The sequence below is a fragment of the Papio anubis genome, chromosome 17, assembly GCF_008728515.1.
Source record: "Papio anubis isolate 15944 chromosome 17, Panubis1.0, whole genome shotgun sequence".
In the NCBI taxonomy this organism is placed as follows: Eukaryota; Metazoa; Chordata; class Mammalia; order Primates; family Cercopithecidae; genus Papio; species Papio anubis.
The window spans coordinates 62,465,850-62,488,402 of record NC_044992.1 but is presented as its reverse complement, the minus strand read 5'-3'; the positions used below and the strand labels follow the sequence as shown (position 1 = coordinate 62,488,402).

Genomic DNA, 22,553 nt, shown 5'->3' with positions numbered 1-22,553 from the left:
TCAATGACTTACGTAAAGGAGTTTCATTCCGGGTTGTTTAAAATATCAGATAAAACTAGACACAAATGCCAATTATAACGCATTTATGCGAAGGAATAAACACTTCTAATCATACCACATAGGAAGGATGCTAATGGCATACAGAATGATAAGGATACAGAATTAAGTAAAAACTACAATATAAGAGTTCACAGTCCCACGAATTTGTTATAATTAAATATATAAATAGATCCATCAAACAGATCCATAGATACATTTATCCTGATTAGTAGTCATTTTGGATGTTGACTATAAATAGCAATTTTGGTTCTCTATTTCAAATTGCTTCACAAAGATTTCCTGTATCTCTCATAATTCAGGCTATGAAATACAATTTAATAAGATTTTATAGTTGATAATAAACTCTCCCAAGACTGTCTCTAAGAATTTTTGTGTAGTGGATGAAAACTTGCTATAAAACAAAAATTCAAGTAGTATGAGTGGATCTTTTTTGCCTTTGCTATTTTTCATCCCTGAATGGGGCAGGTGCTTGTTTTTTCTTTTTTCTTTCTTTTTTTTTTTTTGTTTATTATTATTTTCCTCTCCTCTATTGCATAGAATAAAAATAAATAAATAAAGACACACAAGCTCCTTGTCATTGCTATGCTGGGCAACAGGCATTTCAACTGGGGTTTATGAGGTAATAAATTATTGTTCCCTGTCCTGGCAAGTTACTTTTTTGAAAGGCCACATCCGGTCCTTGGGGCACCAGCTTTTATTATGCATTTCATATTGAACCAAAGGTCAAATTAATTGACCTTATCTATGTGAAAAACCAGCTGGTTGCCTAGAGAAATAAAATCTTTTACAGAGACTTGCAGGACAAGGGGAAAAAAAAAAAACACAGGAAATCTCAATCCCATGGCAGCTGGAACGTCCAATTAGAAAAAGAGAAAATTTGGAGGAACTTAATTTTTTGAATGATGAGTTAGAAACAATAACAATTACATTTTCTCTAAGGAATGGCAGAGCCAATGAGATCCCACATCATCTGCATCTTCACACATATTTTACATACCACAAATTTGAGGGAGGGCAGAAGAGAAGAACCATTCATTTGGTGGACTCTGAGGCCTAATGTGGCAACTCATTTTATGGGAATAAGTAAACCATCCAGGTTCTGAAAGAAATCATTCTTGACCTAAAAGAGTCAAAGTGAGGGCAAATCTCCACCTCCCCCAACCCAAATGCAAAATAGATACTCTGTGCCTTCTGAAACATAGTGACTTAATAGAATAGAAACAGAGACGAATTCACTTTTCTAAAACTTCTATACCTCCACTTCTTCATCTGGTGAATGGGATAATAATTCTTGAATCTCATTATTATACGTACGAATCAAATCAGACAATATAGAAAAAATCTTAGCACTTAAGTTCTGGCAATAAGCAATGAAAATGTTAGTCTTCTACATTACTTAAAAGAAGAGATAAAATAATTATTACTGGTTTCACTCAGAACCACAAAATATTATTTTGCTTTACCTGTACTATAGCAAAATAAATACATTTTTCTCTACCTGCAATAGGCAAAAATAAATAACTAAATAAATAAGCTCATGTCGCCATTTCTTAATTTATTGCTTTATTTCTCTTCTTTTCAGTTATGCATGCAAACATAGCCCTTGACATATTTAATGTGAAAAATGATTTAGAATGGTGAGGATAGGTATTTTGACACCACTGACAATTTGTGACTCTAATATGTGAATTTGATTCAAATATGTAAACTTAGCATGTGTCTGAAGAAATAGTGAGATGAGGGACATTGATTAGGCTTCCTTGAAAAAATTCTGCTAGATACCCCATACCAATCCTTGTGTCTCTTATTTTAATGACTGAGCAAAACTCATGACTCTTCTCTCTGAAAAAAAAAAATTATTTTAAATTAATCATATGTAAACAAAGAGGACAAATCAGATTTGATGAATGAGATTTGTATGCTGTATCAAAGCCCATGTCAGGTGGAGGCCTGCTGTATCATCTAGTATGGAAAAGATTAAGTCACACAACACACATCTGCTTGGTGAAACGCTGAAAAAGTTAATGGCTGTGAAAAAGAGTTTGAACCTCTAGCTGAGGTCAGAAACGGGGTGATTTAGTGACTTCAGTAAACAGACTTTCAATGGGGGTAAAATGAAGTTTGGTTTCATTTGCCCAGTACATACAGAACATCAATAAAACTATTGGTGTCCAAAGATAAGTTCAAAGCCACTTAGAAAGTGAACTATTTGTAAAAATCAGTCAATTGTTATATGAACTAAATCCATAATTAATAACTTCATCTTTTAATCTTATCAAACCCAGGATGTAATTTTAGAAATGGAGAGCTAAAGATGAAATTACTCAGCCAGCTTAGAAAAAAACATAGAAGAGAGAGATGACCCTTTACTCCTGAACACTGAGCACACAAAGGTTGAACCAAACACTCTGAAACTAACAGAGCTGACATTCATGCCTTTTCTAAATTCATATGGAAGGGAATGTGATCTTCCTATGCCAATTCACATGCAAAGTTGATTTAACTTTACAAAACTATGGCAATGGATATGCTCTTTTCGATTCTTAGTTTTTGTTTCTCGGGTGGGATTTGAGGTTCAGGACAAAGAAAGTCAAATCAAAAGAAGAAAATGACAGAAGTCAGTTAAAAAAAAATCAAAAGATTAATTTTGGAACTGAGGATTTGGTGAAGAGCAGGATTAAGTAAAACTAGATGCCTCTGAAAAGAAGGATTTTCTATGATTTCAAAGATGTAATGATAAAAATTCTGTCTACTTGGTAGAAAGGACTGATAACGTATCTCTAGAAACGCATGTATGGATGAAGGCATAGACATATTCTTTAATGAGAGGCTTTGCTGGATCTTGAGCCCTAAGGTAGATCTGTTGGCTTACCATATTTACAGGAGCAATCTGACCCAGTAACAGTGGCTGCTATTTCAAAGGCATTTGTATTTCCTTATGAGTCTTGGAGAAGGAGCAAGCATGGTGTCTTTGGGGGTGTAAAAAGACCAACTTGGGGATCTGGAGCGGATCAGATTTCCTTGGCCTCCGTGTCTCCACGTTTCCTGGTGGAAAGCAGGAACGTGCGTGAGCTGCTTTGACTCCAAGTACCCCAGGAACCGTCAGTGAACCTGAAAGCCCCCACATCTGGCTATGGCTTACTCTTGTTTGCTTTAAGTTCTGCACACAGACGACCACCCTGACTGTGAATTCAGGGATGGCCCAGCCTTCTTTATGCACGGCCAGTGAGGTGCAGAGTCTGAAGGCTCACCTGGTCTGAGGGTGAGGTCCACCACATTTTCAACTTGCCTTTGTTTTTGTTAGTATTACTCCTTTTGAAAGGGATTTTTGCAGGGGAAAGCATACATTCATCATCATCGCTCCTTGGCCTATTCCTTCTCCATTATATATAAACTATGTCCCAGCAAAGAAATGGTCAGTGCTTTACAGCAATACCCCAGACACATAACACTGAAGAACAGAAATTTCTGATTTAGATACCTCCAATAACAATTTACTTCCAAGGAGCTTCATTTAGCTTTATGATGGTTCAGATTTTTTTTTTTGTTCCAAAAAAAATGTTCTATCTAGGAGTATAAATTGAATAGAAAAACAGATTTCCAAAGAATCTTAAACAATGATTAAGTACAGTATACTGCACTTAAAAACCAACATATGAGCATGAGATAAACACACACTGTAGAAAAGAACAGTGACCTGAATGATCAGGTAGTTAATAGTTAGAATAATGAATCACTCTTTAGTTTTTCAGAAACTGATTAGTGTTTTTTTGTTGTTGTGGATGTTGTTGTCGTCCTAGAAAGCCATCAGTTTTTGTTGTTTCTTTTTGTTGTAATAGCAAATAAACAGAACTGAGAAAAAAGTAATTAAGCAATGTCCTTAAAAAAATAAGACAATGAAATGTCTACCATTTTTTTCCTTTTCTTTACAAAAATATTTTCTATGAAAACCCTGAAATTCCAAGGACATAGCATCAAAACTACTAGTAAAAGGTGAAAGTTTTACTTATTATTTTGCCTATCCTAAAACAAATGACATATTTCTAAATACAAATGACAGAATATTTTACATATTAAAACATAATAAATATGTATGTATAATATATAACTATGTATATAATACATGCAATATGTAAATATATAATACTTATGTATGTGTGTGTATATATATATATACACACACATGCTTTATGCCTTTAAGTACAATATTGAATAACCGAAATTTTCTGTTGAATAAAGGAAAACAGAACAAAAATAGAACAACCAAATCACCAACCACGTTTTACACTTTATTCCTTCATATTCAAAATATGTATTAGATAACACAGGTTGGAAAAAAATATGGGTTATGTTGAGGACTCACAGTACTACTGTGTCTTTAGCCACATTTTCAGCATCTCAGTCCTCTCCCTGCTGAATAGTTCAGAACGGCTGTGCCCCTTCTCTTTTGTTGCCCTGGTAGATCCACGGAACTCCACCTCACTGCCTTCCACCTAAAGGGTCCTGGTTGGCAGAATTCGTCCAGAGTTTGATTTCCTTATCTTTCTGGATTGTAAGTGTCTGTAAGTCATACTCCAGGTGTCCTTTGATGAAAAATGCTGTTTTGTCATTGTCCAAAGGTTGGCAAGAATTTTTAACAATTGCGTATGTTCGTTATTATTAGAAAATTGGTAAGGAGAGGCAATGTTCTTTTGAGCAGAAAGGACGAATTCAGAGTGCCCTGAATTCCTGGTAAAGAGCTCTCTCCACACCTAAGCGTCAAAGCACTAGAGGTCTTGATCTATTAGATGTGAGCCCTGGAAAAATGCCACTTATTGGAATTTTTGTTCCAAATAACCAGAATTAAGATTAAGTGGATAGGTATGGACATAAGAAAAGAAATCACGAAGCAGAATGTTGTAGTTGATCACTGATGAGGAAATCAAATGAATCTGTTTAAGATTTGTATCATCACTGTGTCTGTGGTCATCAGTCAACATGGAAAACATTACTCCAATGTTGTCTAAATTTTAATTGCAGAGAATATGTGTACCAATAAGTAAAAACATGTAGACCCTATTCTTAGAAGTAGGGTTGCCTGTTATTATAATCTTTTAGTAATAAAAGTTTTAGTTTTAGAATGATACTTTCTAAAATATTGATGGTAAGCCTTCTCTATTTAAAAGATTATAATGATTCATCCTTTTTGGTCTAATTTCCCAGGCCTCAAAAGTCTTTTTAACTGAAAAGCAGGCAAAGATGCACTTTACACCGGACACATATCTGAAAATTGGTATAATTCAGAAAATGGACAAAGGCAAATCATTATTTGTTTATTTCAGTAGCCTGATGTGCATCTTACAGAATGTGGTATGTGAAAGTAACTCATCAAATTGTGACTGAATCACTAGATTTCACCTTATATTAAATAGTGTCTAATATAATATTTTTGAAAAAATTCTGGTTCTTCCCATACCTGTATCAATCTTTATTGAAAGAGTTTATACAGAATGTTGAGAATATGATTGACATAAAATTAGATATAACAAATGCCTGATTATTCAAATTAATGAAAGAAACTGACAGATTAGAAACTACAAAGCAAGCCTCATTTTTGGATAGAAATACACTGCAATATCATTTTTATTTTTATAATTTGCCTTCCTAATTAGATACTGCATGGGGTGACACAAGAAAGTGCTTGTATTCCCTGAATGGTAGAAAATGTCATCACGAAGGCAGCAGGGAGAATGTAGACTGGGCCGTCAAATGGTAGCATTCAGTCTAAATGGTTCTCCTGTACTTAGAATATCACCCATACTGAAAGCACTGACAGCATCATACTGATCAGTTCAGCTTTCCATGCCTTGGTAGTTTCAGACATTGCATGCTACACTTCTGTCTGGGCTAAGATAAATGTCCGTTAATTCTCCAGATGTTGCTATCTGTTCAACTTTCATCCATGTGCACTTATAGCCATGTCTGGAAATGTTTAAATAAATGGTAAAATTTTTTTTCACTTTCTTTCTGGATATCTCAGTGTCCTGGAGTCCTGTCCACAGCCAATTTATATCTTTCTTGATTTTCATCAAAATACTGGGAATTCTTCCTCTTGTTGTATATAATAACATCATATCATAACATTAAAAACCGTTTTCAAAGGGTAGTTTTTAAACATCCCAATGAAGAACTGATTTTAACTGATGTGCTGATACCTCCACCTGGTGGCTGAAGTGGAGAATACATCCTTCTCATGCTGGGAACTAAAGACAATTAATTACTCATTGGTGTTCTATAATTCAGCGACTTGAGCATTTTCCATGTGCTACCCGCAGTAAACAAAATATGATGAGTAAAGTCTCATTTTTGATGTAATGATAATATAATTAATTTAGAAATCACTTCAGTATACTTACTGAAAAATATAATTATTACTTTTATTTTATTGTTTTTAATAAGCATTTTATTTTTAGAATAATTTTACATTTACAGAAAAGTTGCAGAAATAAAACAGAGAGTTCACATATAAGTATAATCCAGCTTCCACTTATGCTAATTGCTTACATGACTGTGGAACATTTGTCAAAGCTAAAAGAACTTGACTTTGGTTACGTTACTATTAAATAATTCTATTGACTACATTCAGACCTCATTTGTATTTCACTAGTTTTTCCACCAGTTTTCCATTTTTCTGTTCCAGGATCCAGTCCAAGTTAGCACATTTGCACTTTATATAATGTCTTCTTAATCTCTTCTGGTTTTTTTTCAATGTGCCAGATTTTCATACCTTTCCACAATTATTATGTTGATAGTAATAGAACAATAAGATGATCAACAAGAAAGTGAATACACTATGAGTAGTTATGAGACAGTTAATCATTATATTCTTATGTGGTGATTTTCAAGGTTTGAAATATTTTAAGAATATTGGGGAAATGACAATGTTTGAGAATATAGACTAAAACTATGCTGAGTTCATTTAAAACTATAAATCTAGGGAAAAAATAGTCTTTGTTTCTTTCTGGTTGACTTTTGGGCATCTCTAACATGGAGCTGTCATTCAAAGGCTGGAATGAGTCAAGTGCTAAGTGACCAAACTGCTACTTAAAGAAGAAGGTGAATGGGAGGAAGAAGGAAACAAGTATTACATGTAAGGAGATTAAAAGACACACTGACATGTTAAAATACATATATACATATACATATATATATATATATATAAAAACATCATTTCAGTGTCCAAATGTAGGCCTGTATTTAGGGAGACTCAGTCTCTTTAGCCCACAGTGACTTATACCTTTCCAGGTATTCAGAGTCTACACCATTTGTTTGGCAAATTATGATTTCTCACCTAGCGAGAATACATTGTTACTTTTATATTTAACTCACAAAAACTAAGTTGTCCAACCCACCCTTTTGTAATTACTTGTAAATAAGAATAATGCCTCTTAATTTTACCCTGTTATATGCCTAGCATAAATATACACAGAAAGACAAAATTATTTATTTCACTCATTCATTAATTTCATCATTCATCCCACAAATAGTTAACATATACCACGTGGAAGTCATTGCTCTAGTTGCCAGGCATGTAGAAAGAAATATACAACAGCCCTGATCTCATGAAGCTTCACAGATTCTGAGCTGAAAATAAAAACCTTTTGATGGAACATGAAAGAAAACACCTGTCTACACCATTATCTTTCTCCTTTTTCAATGCATTTGTTCTGTCACTACTTTTCATGAGAAAGTCCAAGAGTAGTTTAAAAAACTGTTTTATGATCAAATAGATAAACTGGAAATATTCAGATGTAAGACTACCTCTAATTATATCACATAACTTGATTTTTGAGTTATACAAGATGTGTAAAAGAGACTCTGCCAGCACTTGTATTTTTAGGAAAAAAAAAGATGGAAATGCCAAGAAAATTATTACTAAGTGTTTTGGATAAAATTAAGGTTGCCTAGTAATTTAGTTTATGATAAAGGAGATATTTAAATAAGTGAAGAAAGGATGAACTCATCAATATACATGAACGAAAAAAATTCCTTTCTTTCAGAAAAGAAGTAACAGACTTTTTCTAAACCACAAAACCTACATAAAAACAAGTTTTTGATCAACGAAATAGTGTTCAGGGGAGAGGACACCACTTGACACCTAGAAAAAAATCTGAATTTATTGCTTAAATAAGGGAGAACTATTGTTTTTTCGGCACCATCCCCCTGATTGCAAAGCAGGAAGCTTATGTTGTACGAGGATTTGGAAGAGGAAGAGCTCAGGGATTGGCCGACTTTCAAAGTCAGGAGTTGGTTGATCTCAGTAGTGGAAATGTGCTTACTCAGGTAAGCTATTTGTTGTTTTTTCCAGAAACAGGGTCTTGTTCTGTTGCCCAGATGGAGTGCAGTGATGGGATCAAAGCTCACTGAAGCCTCAACCTCCTGGGCTCAAGAGATCCTCCTGCCTCAGCCTCCCAAGTAGCTGGGACTACAGGTGTGAGGCACTACACCCTGCTCAGGTAAGTTTATTGTTTGGCCAGCTTTCAGAAATGTGTGCATGGAGTAAGGCTTTTGGTTACTGTCTGACTATGAAAAATAGGTGACTTCTGTGATTGACTGATTTTCAGAAACATGACCACTGACTACAATGCTCGTCAGTCTTGAAACAGATTCTACAAATAACATAACTAAGAATGGGGAAAAGATCTTAATAGATACTTAACCAAAAAAGAGATACACAATAGCAGATAAGCCTCAGGGGGGAAAAAGACACTCAACGCTGTTAGTCATTAGAGAAGTGCAAACTAAAACTGCAATGAGATACCACTACACATGCATTACACTGGCTACAATGGAAAAGACTGATCATAATAATGGAAAGGACATGGAGAAACCGGAACCCTCATAAAATGTCGGTCAGAATGTAAAATGCTACAATTGCTTTGGAAAACAATTTAGCAGTTTATTAAACAGTTAAACATATGCCAAACATATGCCAGCCATTCTGCTTCTAAATATTTAACAGAGAAAACCGAAAGCATGTTTATACCCAGGCCCATACACAAATGTTCACAGCAGCTTCACCTGTAATGGCAAAAAGCGGAAACAACACAACTGCTCAAAACAAGTCTGGGTAAAAAAAGTTTGTGCTGTAGCTATAAGATGAAATACTACTAAACAATGAAAAGGAATGAGCTATTGATACAGCCAACAAGATAGATCAATCTCAGTAGTTTAGCTGTGCTTAGTAAAAGATATAAAAGGGTGCATATTGCATGCTTCTATTTATATAAGTTTCTAGAAATGCAAACTAACTTTCAGTGACAGAAAAAGATTGACACTTATCTGTAGACAGGTGTGGAGGGTGGTGGAGGAGATTACAAAGAAGCCTGAGAAAGCTTTTGCAGTGATAGAGACGTTTATCTTCTTGATTGTGATGATGGTTTTACAGGTAGATATCTATTTTAAAACTTATCGAATTGTGCATAATAAATATGTGCACTTTATGTTAATTAGACATCAATAGAGATGCTAAAATTATGACCTCAATTTGATCATTACTCATTGTATTCATGTATCAAAATATCACATGTATGCCATAAATATGTACAAGTACTAGATATCATTAAAAAACTATAGATGAATATATTTATAAGAATATATTGGCCGGGCATGGTGACTCACGCATGTAATCCCAGCACTTTGGGAAGCTGAGGAGGGCAGATCACCTGAGGTCGGGAGTTCAAGACCAGCCTGACCAACATGAAAAAACCCGCCTCTATTAAAAATACAAACTTAGTGGGGTGTGGTGGTGCATGCCTGTAATCCCACCTACTCAGGAGGCTGAGGCAGGAGAATCGCTTGAACCCAGGAGGCGGAGGTTGCAGTGAGCCAAGATCATGCCATTGTATTACAGCCTGAGCAATAAGAGCGAAACTCTGCCATATATATATATATATATATATAGAGAGAGAGAGAGAGAGAGAGAGAGAGAGAGAAGTAAGGACTTCCTAAGAAAGAACCAAAATGCCAAAGACATAAACTAAAAGTATCCTGATTATAAAGTTTTTAAAGTTTAAGTCAGATTTGGATACATAAAGAAAAAAAAGAAAAAATACTGTAAACAATATTAGCGCGGAAAAATTAAAATTGGAGAAAATATTTGCAAAACATTTAATAGACAAATGACCGGTATCACGAATATACAACATGCTCTTATAAATTAGTATAATGGTAAACAATAATAGAAAACGGGAGCAGGATATATCAGAGGAATTCTGACTAACCAATAGCATATGGAAAGATATTCAACATCAGTGGGAACATCGCATAAGACAATATATGTCTATTGGACCATTTTAAAATTACCCAGTTACCTGCTTGTCTTCTTTCAAATAGAATCTAAAGGCAAGGTGTCTTGCTCTTGGTAACATTTAATCCCCACGATTTAGCCCCGTGTCTGAGAAATAGAGATTTAAAAATGATTCATTCAATGAAAACCCCTCCTCCCTCTGTCTTTTATGACATAGCCTCTCTTTATTTTTTGGCTCTCTTCAGGATCTTGTGTTTCCTCTTCCCCTCTTTTCAAAATCTGTGAAAAAGAAGAGAAGAGTTTCTTCTCTTCTTCTATAATACATATTATATAATAAGATATATACATTATATATATATATATGCGCGCAGTATATACACACTGGGCTTCACACTGTTCCCAGTGCAGCAAAAGTTCTTCCTCTTAGCCATTCATTTTTCCCTCTACCCGGTTAACTCTCATTCTTACTTCATTCTTTGTATTAAATGCCACTTTGTCATGGCGGTCACGTTTGACTTTTCCAACCTTCAATATCAGGGCAAATCCCTTTGTTTAAGGACAGTCTACTTCTTTTCATTACGTTCCTCACATTTGTTTCACTTCCCTTGTGAAATGTAACTTTCATGTTATAACATCGTCAAAAATATTCATTAACAGAGCATAATTGCTGTAAAAACCTGACGCTAGTGAAGAAACAAAGAATAAAACAGGTGTGCCAAAGAATAGAAACCCCTCCCTTTTAGTTCATAGATTTTGAAAAGGGGAAGAGGAAAAAAAGATCCTGAAGAGAGGCAGGGATAATATCTGCCTTGTCTACTCTGATATCCCAACACCTAGCAGGATACTTGGCAAATGAGTGGTAAGTACATTAGGAATTGAAATGAAATTTTTACTCCTTATCTCAACCATCATATTCCCTCCTTCCACTTCTTCTACCACTCTACTCCCCCCGCCCGTTTTACTCTGCCTGGCTAATTTCTATCACCCTTTTAATACTCAGCTGTAGTGTTTTCTCTTTTTGTAAGTCTCTCTCCATGGACCACTCTGAGCTAGGTGGTTCAGCCAAAGGATTTCTAGAACATCTCTCAGTCATGGCTCCGATATTGCAACAGCATTCATCATCAGTTCTACCTCAAGGACAGACAATATATTCTTATTAAGCCATGTGCCTCCAGGACCTGACACAGTGCCTATACGTGGAAAGCACTCAATAAAAGGTGGAAATAATCAATTAACGAGTTTCTTCTTAGGAAAATAAAATTGCGTCAATTTATTTGCAAAACAAAATCATCAAACTTGTTGAATACTGTATATGCTAATAGAAAGCTCTTCTCTCTCTCTGTGTGTGTTTTTTTAAATTAATTTGTTTTATTTATTTGCCATGAACCCATGGCATTAGAATAAAATTCATTACACTTGAAAATATAATATAGCTATGCTACCACAAGATGGCAGGGGAGTATCATGCTTGCCATGTGCATGTATATTATATAATAAGCATTTTATATATATATATGCAGTATATACACACATATGTATGTATGTATTATATTTCATGTTTTTCCCTGAATAATCAGTACCTATTAGTGTAGAATAAATTACTAATACATGAATCCTGTTCTAAGTAAATTATATAGAGGAAAATTGTAGCTAACCTTTTTACTCTGCTCTGACCAAAATTCAAGGTATAATGGCTTTCCCAACTCTTTGTTTTCTTTCCTAGAACTCTAGTGGGTACAAATTGATGCATGGCTGCTATGGGCCAGGAATCAGTTCCATAGACAGTTAATATCTATGGTTTTTCAAGGGGAAACTGAAGCTAAGAAATGTTAACTATCTCACCTAAAATCACTTGATATAATTTTGAGCTTAGAATTTAAACCCAGGTCTTTATATAATTTAATTTCAAAACTACCATTATTTCTGCTAGGCCATTCTGCCTCCATAGCTCTCTGTGTGTGTGTGTGTGTGTGTGTGTGTGTGCGCGCGCGCGCGCGCGCACACGCGCACGCACGTGTGTGTATGTTCTCTTCCATAGTCCTATCTTTTTACTATTGTCTGTTTTTGAAAGGTAAAATTACGATCCAACCAAAAGATTTTTCCTCAATCAAAACTTTGAAATGGACTTGTGCTCTCTGTCCCAATCCCAACCCTTTTACATTCAGTAGTCTCATCAAGATGGGCCAAGCTAGGGAATATTCTGTGTCTTTCTCAGAGCTACAGGAGGTCAGGGGTAATGATGACGCCTAAACTGAAGTCAAGAGATCTGATGTTAGATAACTTGAGATCAGCAAAGCTGAGAAAGATAGCACTTTTAAAAGCAATTCTACTTGGACATGGTGAAGTTGGGAAGAATTCTCTTACAAATAAATATATGACTAACAAATTTGATATCCAAGCATTTTATACAATAGGAATGGGATTTTAAAATAAAGATTTAGAGATGAATGGCTTGTTTTAACTGTAGCAGATTTTGGACACAGTCAGTAGTCATTTAGAAATCTGGGGGCACCATTTTCCAGGGATTCTGAATTTTGCCTTCTTATTTTTGGATTAGATGACTCTCAAAGTCTCCAGAACATGGATAAATGAAAGAATTTATATATTAGACAGATAGCAAAGAGCTTGAATCTTTACTTTTGTGATTCTGAGGAATAAGATTGACATATATGAATTTTAAGAGTCTGTAGAAGAAGCACAATCTGGTACAGAGACAATGACAAATGTCTTTACTTGAAACAATTAAAAAGAGATTTCACTAATGCAGCACCAACGTTTTAGAAAGCAGTTGGAAAAGTCTTGTAATTAAGGATAAGTCAGATATCTCAATACAAGCAGACTCAGTCTATCTTCGTTGAAAGCTGAAGTTTAGCTCATCTTACAGTCTGTCAATGGTTAAAACAATTGTCAGGGCCTCTTAACCAGCTCAAACATACACACAAAGTAAGTACAGGGATGCATCAGAAAATTAATGTTTGCAGCAATGTATTATCTACTAGTAAAATTAAACTAATGAATAATGTTGCTTCATCAGTGGTTGGGAGAAGAGAAATAGCCACTCACTGAGAAATTTATTTACTCAATAATGGAAAATTGCATTTTATAGATTTTAATGGATATCTAATAATGTTGCTTTTATTAAATATGTAAATTGCAGATTTAATAATGCATAAGAAAAATAGGACATTAATTATAATTAAAATAGTGTTGAATATTCTAGAAGTTATAGTTGTTTTCTTAGAAAACTAGTAATGTTCAATATTAAAATTTTAATCTTAAAGAGAAAAAGCACCCTTTAATTGGGTCTCAAATTCCCTGAACCCTACCATGATGTAATGCTTTCCCAGGAGCAGATTAAGCCATATTCTCCCATCTGTATGGAGGGAAGCAAACAGATAGTTTTAAAAGCAACATGAAATTACCTGTTCCACACAGAGTAATAGCACAATGTATGAACTTAAGCCTCCAACTGTCCAGCACTGGGCCAGACCCATTCAAGTTGTGCTGTAAAGGTGAAGAGGTACAAGGTGAACTACCACACTCCATCAATTCTCCAAAACCGGGTGAGATGGAACATGTGTCACTGGTAGTTTAATTTTCCCACTTTCCTGATTGCTGTGCAGCTGTTAACAGGCTGACTGTGGCTTTACCTAACCTCCTGTTAGAAGAGGGCACCTTAGGAGAAACCTCAAGGAAGGCACAGAAGAATGGAGGTTGGTTGTGTGGAGATGGAAAGTTCACTGAATCCCTGCAGTATTAAAACGTTTATGGCTTACACGATGCATCCTGACATGTACTGCAGGATGTGATGTTCAAATAAATCAGGCACAACTTTTAAAACTTAAATTCACTGTAAAGAAAATGACAGGCTGAGCAGGGTGGCTCATGCCTGTAATCCCAACACTTAGGTAGGCCAAGGCAGGAGGATTACTTGAGCCCAGGAGTTTCAGACCACCCTGGGCAACATGGTAAAACCCCATCTCTATAAAATAGAAAAATAAATAGCCAGGCCTGGTGGCATTTACCTGTGATATCAGCTACTTTGGAGGTTGAAGTGAGAGGATCGCTTGAGCCTGGAAGGTTGAGGCTGCAGTAAGCTATGATTGCATCTTTGTACTCCAGTCTGGGCAACAAGCAAGATCATGTTTCTATCCACACACACAAAGAAGAAAAAGTATGAATAGGAAAGAGATGCTAATCGTTTTCAGAAGCAGGAATCCTCTGCATTGAGTTATTAATTTTAATGACCTCTGTTTAGTGCCACTAGCTAATGGGCCTCTTCCAAAACCTGAGGGTTTTGCTGTGGTTGTTGCTTAAATAATATAATACTGTTGAAGGAATAAAACAATGAAACAATGTTTTCCTTCGGATCATTAGCATTGGAGTGAATAAATAAAACAAGGCAAAACAAAATCTTAAATATCCTCTGATGATATCTTTTAAACTGTCATTTGTCTGGGATTAGTAAAAGTAACTACTCATTAATGAAAATATTGTTTCTGGGAAAACAGCACATCTAATTTGTAGGCATTTTAGGCTTGAAGGTGAATATGGTCTTTGGCAAAAGGATCATTTAGAGAATTCTTCATCATGATTAAAGTAATGAAATTATTAATACAAATAAAATGATTAAACAGTTGATGGTTTTCTCATGAAATAACAGAACAGCTGGGATTGACCTGGTAAGATTTTAGGCAACGCTGGTCACTAATGACTTTCAGTTTTCCTATTAATAGCCCCAAGAATGATCTGGAAGGAGTAAACTTCTTACAAGTCCATGTTTTCTAATTAAGTCCATTACATACACACACAGTAGCTTGTTGACTTGTTTTCCTACTCCAATATTATTCAGAACTGCATGTTCTAAGCTATACCAGTCTTTTTATGCAAAACCATCATTTAGCATTATCCCCATTTGTGCTTAAAACCACTAGCCTTGTGAAGACATCTTTCCAAGGTGAAAACTTAATAATTCACAGAATGACTATAGACACAGTCCTATTCTCATGATAAATTTTTGGTCCCCACTTTCTCCTCCCTTCCCCTTGTCATCTGTTTCTGATTCTAATACAGTCTTCACTAAGATCAGTATATTTTTGACGCTCTGAATTTTTGAGTTTCTTGGAATTTCTTTTTCTCCCGATCCACAGAGCAATATTTCAGTTAAAGTCTTAATAGGTGTGTGCTTTTTAGTTGGTCTCCAAATTTTCTTAAGAAAAGGCAGAGAAATGTTGGGCTTATTTCAAATTATTTTTTTCAGATAATTGCTATATAATATATTATGCATAATTTTACATAACTTTGCTAGACACTACAGTAAGAATAAAAACAAAACCCTCAGTTCTATCTTGTGTTCTGCATTACTAAAATTAATGGAGGTGTTTTCAATTTAAGAATTTTAAAAATTCTTAAAAAGGATGGGTATTTTCTAGTCATATCCAAGTACTTTCTAAAAACAGTAAAGATTGGAACATTTTTCAAGGCGTCTGAGAAGACTAGTTCACACACTGAGAGGACAGTAAATTTAGCCAGCCTATAGGGGGAAATGAATTGCAGTGTTTTAGGGAACTCATAGTCCTGTAGAACATTCCCTGAAAGCCTTATTTCTGTTTAGAAAAGCTGTATTTCTTACTTTCCATCAGACTCTTTCAGGTATGTTTATCATCATAAAGTCAATCACTAAACAAAGTGATTTTTATGGAAAAGGAGAGAGGCTTTAAAGTGAGACTTAACTGTGAATGCTTTGCCCTCTTATTTGACAACACGGTGCACTGGGGTCTGACGTTCATCCAAGGAAACCTTAAGGGAAAAATATAAAGTTACAGAGGCTGCTTTGGCTGGTGGAACAGGGGTGAGTTGCTTGTTTATTTCAGGAGTAACTGCACTTCCCTTCCATGGTAGGCCAAGGAATATGTCACTGTTTTTCTAGGACCCAGTGCAGACTTTTGTTGCAGAGAAAACTGGCCCGGAGCTATTGAAGTCCTGCCCAAAATGACTATCAGGAAGAGGAAAATGGGACTCCAATAGCTGAGAGGTGAGATGTGCTATGAAGTGAGCCACCCAAGGACCAGGCTTTTGGAAGGGAAATGTCTGAAGAGGAGGCAGGGCACACACCTAGAATTTGAGTTGGAGGGCCCAAGTTGAATCTCCTCCAGTGAACCTAGGAAAGCACCCATGTTAGACATTGTTCATGCATCACATCAGATCCGCTAAACCTCTTTGTTCTCTGATTTTGGCCACAGCTTCAGCGATGAGCTGTGCATGGGCCCCAAATGACTTTCTGCAGGTGCATCTTGGCACCACCATACATCAAGCCCATCCAGCATTCCTGTCGCCCATGCCTGGGCTTTTCTGTGACATGGCAGAAAATTATTTTGTGATCATTCTTGTTCATCGTGGAACTCTAAGGGAGCTAATGTCTCACGGGATGAGACTTTGGATAAATGTGCATAGAAACCAACAAACAAAAGCTTCTCCTTCCTCTGCTGAAGGACTGATCCTAAAGCTCATGCCACTCAGCTTTCCAGAAGATGTGGGAGTGAACATCCAGTCATCCTGACACTGACCATCTTGAAACATCCTTATTTTGAACCTGCCTGGTTTCACTACCCCTGTCCCTCACTTTCGGGGTTACAGTTCCCAATAAATTATGCAGGTTCTACATTCTGAGAACCCAGCTAAAACAGAATCCTTTGAGATTAAGAGAAGTCTGAGCTGGCACAAAACTCATCCAAATAAGAAACTTCTCATCTCCATTCCCACATTTCATGCTCCACACCCCACTTCTCAATTGCTAACCACTCCCATTCAAACTAATAACTGGAGGAAGACTCAAGTAAGAGAGAGGAAGTGCTGTGTCACTGTTGGCAATGGTGTGGCCAATTTCAACAGCCCAGCTAGGGAAGGGAAGAAGATTTAATATTAAGTCAATCCAGACATGTGAATGTTACAGACACCTGGACATTTCAGCTTCCACATTGAATCTGAGTTGTTACCTAAAGTGATTGGAGAAACTATTTGACACCTCCAAGCAGGCAGAAACTCAAGGGCCCACCCGACTTTCCATCTAGAGTCATGGGAAAGCCACGCCACTGAATAGATTTTGAAAGAGAGGTTGGGAACAGAACTCAAGTTCCATGTGTTTATAACTCATTGATCATGCTTTCTCAACACGTAAGTTACTTGACATGGGGTGAGTTACTTGGTTTCTTAAGGTTTTAAGTATCCAGTTTTAAAAATGCATTACACACACCTTGCCTCGTTAGAATCGTAATGAATAAGATCATTTAGGTAAGCACAGCAAAGCACCATGAGCATTCAATCCTTCAACTTGTGTTTCGTAAGTGAGGACCCACGGGACAATGGCGCCTATGTGTGAGCAGAGGAGATACTCACACTTTGAATGTTCCCTGTAGTTCCATACTTTCCCATTGTCTTATAGTATCTACAACGCTGCATAACACAAAATTCTAGTAGCCTCGCCATGCCTGAGAGTCTACGAAGACTCAAGAGTACAGATAAGCATGTACCATTCCCAAGGGAGTGAGCAGGGACTCTGACATCCCTAGAGTCCACATATTCCATTCAAACCAGAAGTTGCTTTCCAGTGGAGAAATAAGACAACAGCCTTCTGGGAAACAGAGAGGAGCAAGGAACCTAGGAAAGCCATTCTGACTCCTGGTACTTCCTTCCATGTGCCAGCCAACCACTTAGGCTGAAAATGAAGACAACATTGGAATATAGGAGCAGCCATGGTCTCCTTACCTTTAAGTCCTTCTTTATTCACCAGTAAACCGAAGATAGAGAGGGTTGATGGGATGTGTATGTTTCCAGAAGTAAAATACAAACAGAAGAGGTGGTTTTCTGTAGCATTTCCTTCTGATAAGAAGGAAATGGGTAGGCGCGTACGACCTACAAAATAGAAAGTGGATAGTGTCAGTGATTCTGCGTAACCAACAAAATGCGTTTACATTTGTATTAAAAACTGGCATTTCACAACATAAAGATGAATAGGGACATGAACACTAATAATTACGTTTTAAATTTTTCTTTGCTTAGAATTACACTAAATCAATAACATGAAGCAAATAAGGACACCATGACAATTTCAGAGAATTCATGGAGAGAGAGAAAGAAAAAAGTTTCTGTTAGTACTTTTAATAACATCTTTTTCTGCTTTCTGAAACAGAGGTCCTTATTTTTGTTCTCTACTGGGTCCCTGGTGTTTGTTCTCTTATCTATAAAATGAAATATTTGTACAAGAATGCCTCTTAGGGTCCCCCATTCTATGCGGGGTTTCCACTAGAAAAATTGGCTTCCCCTCTGAATGACCACAACCCACCAAAAGAAAGCGGGCAGCCCCTCTGTTGAGGTGGCCAACAGATGGCGCCTTTGTGCTGAGAAAAAGGGACCCCTTCTTGGGGAGGTAGTAGCCTGGCTCCTGGGTGCACAGTTGGGTTAGAGGAGACCAAACTGCATTTTAAGCTTCCATTTGCTTCGTTGGCTGGGTGCCTTTATGCAGAACAAACCGCACAGCATTACATGGCAGTTTTGGTTCCATCCGTTCAAATATTTTCCTCTTACTATTGGCAACTTCGACTTTACCTTTTTAATTTCGACCCCTGTTCTATGAATCAGGGTTCAAAGAATTGCTGCTATAAACACGTGTTTTGTTTCTGTGCTAAAAAGAGAACAGAGCCAGGTTGAAACGATGCTTCTTGCATTGTCATCCGAGTTTTGGCAATTCTAGCTAGTCCAAGGGGTAGCTGGATGAAATGTTATTAACTTTTGGGGAAATAGTAGGAATGATATGAAAACATAACCCAGCTGACTTTTATTCTTTGCTGTTGGTGTTCTTTTTTGTTGTTTGGTTCAAAATAAAAATAAAAAAATTCTTCTTTGGAAGTATGTTTGAAACAGAAGGACTCTTTCAATGACAGCAGTTAAATATGTATCAGTGCGTTTCAAGGGAAGGATGAAACAAAAGATTGGGTCTCTTGATTTCATTAAAAATTCACTACGTTCGCTTCCAGAGCAGGTCTGTTGACTAATTAGATGCTCTCGATTCTAAACTATTATCTTCTGCCCTGGTACCTTGCTCTCCCCAGGGAAGTTTAATTTAAGTATATTGCTGGTCTTTGCTTCCCTCCCACACTGTTGTGAAGTGTTGCTATGAGGCAGCTGAACAGCTGCTGTGCCTTTCCCCAGAAGTGGCTGCATTCCAATAGTGGGCAAAGTGAGTTATGTAAAGGCAGTTTTTCAGGGTTTCCTAGGAAACTAGTGATGGTGGTCCAGTTTGGATTTGACATGGAAACAAGAAGATTAAGTCTAACTTTGGAGGGGCTGGGGGTGGTGAGGGGCAGAAAGCTCTGGAGGGTACTTCCACACTAGTTTGCTGCATTTTTATTTTGAAAGTATATAAGAACTTTGGCTTCGGAGGGCTGCGATAGTCCAAACAATAAAATAGCAGCCCTGGACTGAAGTTCATGACCTCACCCACATCTTCACAGTGACCTAAACCGAGTCCATTAGAAATGAGGGAGAAATTAAATCCAGCATGTGTCCCCTACTGAATTTATAAAACCAACCAGAATAGAGGTTGTAGCTACCATTTGATTATTCAAATATGTAAAATGCCAAACTGGGCTAATTCAGCCCTAATGCTCTTGTAATTTACAGATTCCATTTAACTACAATATAGAGAGAACTAACTTTGTACTTAGTACTGTGTTAGAGTTTGAGAGAACAGAAAGATTCTAATGAGAATTTACCTTCTTAGAGCCTAAGGATTAGGGAAAGAAGAGAAACTGAAACCATAGTGTAATATAGTAAACAGCTCAGGAGTGTATGGGAACCAATCAGAAACTCTTTCTAATGAGGTTTCCCTGCTTCTCACTGGATATTTCTGACACATCCAGTGTCTGACACGTGCTATCAACTATAGCATGACACTTGTTAAATGCCGGAGAAGGCCGGGCACGGTGGCTCACACCTATAATCCCAGCACTTTGGGAGGTTGACATGGGCGGATCGTGAGGCCAGCAGATCGAGACCATCCTGGCTATCACGGTGAAACCCCATCTCTACTAAAAATACAAAAAAATTAGCTGGGTTTGGTGGTGCATGCCTGTAGTCCCAGCTACTCAGGAGGCTGAGGCAGGAGAATTTCTTGAACCCTGGAGGTGGAGGTTGCAGTGAGCTGAGATTGTGCCACTGCACCCCAGCCTGGGCAACACAGCGAGATTCTCCGTCTCAAAAAAAAAAAAAAAAAAAAAGAAAGAAAGAAAAGAAAAGAAAAAAAAAAGGCCGGAGAAAAGTCATTTAGATTTGGTTCTAAAAATAACTATCTACATGATACCAGACAACAACAAAAAAAGTCAAACAACCAGTTGCTTTGCTACACTATGCCAAATAATTCATGGTCCAAAATCTATTTTGCTGAAGTGGCTCACCGCAGATGGAATGGACTGGAAGTTTTGGAAGTGCGAACATAACTAATAAGGCAGTCATGACTCTTTTAAAAACCTTCCATCTAAAGAAATGAACACTACCTAGAAACACTGATGATAAAAAAGAAGGTTCAAATAACTTCAGAAATGCACAAAAATTACATTTTTACAAAGGTATAAGAATTTACGATTCATTGTCATTATCAATATTATATTCCAATTTCTTTCAGAACACTTTTTATTACACTGAAGAGAAGAATTTATTTTGGCACCTGCCTCCAGTGACGGACAATCGGCTTTTATAAATAATTCATTTATTCTTTTTCAATATTTTAATAATTAAAATACAAACAAACCTTTATATTTCTTGTTTGATTGGATTTGTTATTTTTCACTCCAAAAACAAAGACGTAGACATTTCTAAAACAGAATTAATATTTGGCCCAGCAATCCCATTACTGTGTATTTACCCAAAGGAATATGCCATAAAGACACATGCATGCATATGTTCATTGCAACAGCATAGACATGGAATCAACCTAAATGCCCATCAATAGAAGACTGGGTAAAAAATGTGGTACATATACACTATAGAAAACTATGCCACCATAAAAAGAAATGAGATAATGTCTTTTGCAGAAACATGGATGGAGCTGGAGGCCATTAGCAAACTAACGCAGGAACAGAAAACCAAACACTGAATGTTCTCACTTATAAGTGGGAGCTAAATGAAGAGAACACATGGACGCAAACAGGGGAACAACAGACACTAGGGCCTACTTGAGGGTGGAGGGTGAGATAAGAGAGACAGAAAATAACTACCGGGTACTAGGTTTAATACCTGGGTGACTAAATAATCCAAAATAATCTATACAACAAACCCCCATGACACGAGTTTACCTGTATAACAAACCTGTACATGTATGCCTGAACCCAAAATAAAAGTTAAAAATAAATAAGTACAGGCTGGAGTGCAGTGGCGCAGTCTCGGCTCACTGCAAGCTCCACCTCCTGGGTTCACGCCATTCTCCTGCCTCAGCCTCCCAAATAGCTGGGACTACAGGCGCCTGCCACCACGCCCAGCTAATTTTTTGTATTTTTAGTAGAGACGGGGTTTCACTGTGTTAGCCAGGATGGTCTCAATCTCCCGACCTCGTGATCTGCCCGCCTCGGCCTCCCAAAGTGCTGGGATTAGAGGCGTGAGCCACCGCGCCCGGCCCCAGAAATTTCTTTTTAATGGATCTTGAAATAGAAGAATTAGGATTTAGTGGCTTTGACTGATAGATTTAGTAAACATTGTTTTCTTCCTATGATCCTATGTCTTCATTTTTGGCAGAAATAGACAAAAAGTAGTTAGCATTTGAATTTATCACATTAGAGTGTAGTGTGAATCATATCTCCTTTGTTATTACTAAGAATTGATCAGGGTCATTTGTTTCCTCCTTTTATTTTCCTCTTCCTGCTTTCAAAACGCACAATAATTCTTTAGGTGTTGTCTAGGTCTTCACATGTAATTTAGGCAGAGTTGAGTAACTCTGTGAGGATGTTCTGGCTTCCCCAACAAAGGTCTCCAGAACTCTCTTCTCCATTCTGTATTTCTTTTGGCAAACGCTCGTGGCCTAAATCCAAAGATTCTAACTATTGCACTTGGGAGATCACATTCTTATAAATTATCCCTTTTCAAAGCAGGCTAGGGGGTGGGTGGCTTCTGGTTTGTAAATACGTACTGTTAGTTCTGCTCATTTTGAAAATATGAA

The 22,553-nt window shown here is 36.9% G+C and overlaps 1 long non-coding RNA gene across 1 annotated transcript in view; it reads right to left on the bottom strand.

Annotated features, from left to right (window-relative positions):
- LOC108582697 overlaps positions 1 to 22,553 on the bottom strand; it is a 180,366-nt gene that overhangs the window by 4,474 nt on the left and 153,339 nt on the right. Inside the window, exon 2 of the long non-coding RNA XR_001896484.3 lies at positions 18,113 to 18,259. This is a non-coding gene — a long non-coding RNA (uncharacterized LOC108582697). The remainder of the gene's footprint in view (positions 1 to 18,112; positions 18,260 to 22,553) is intronic.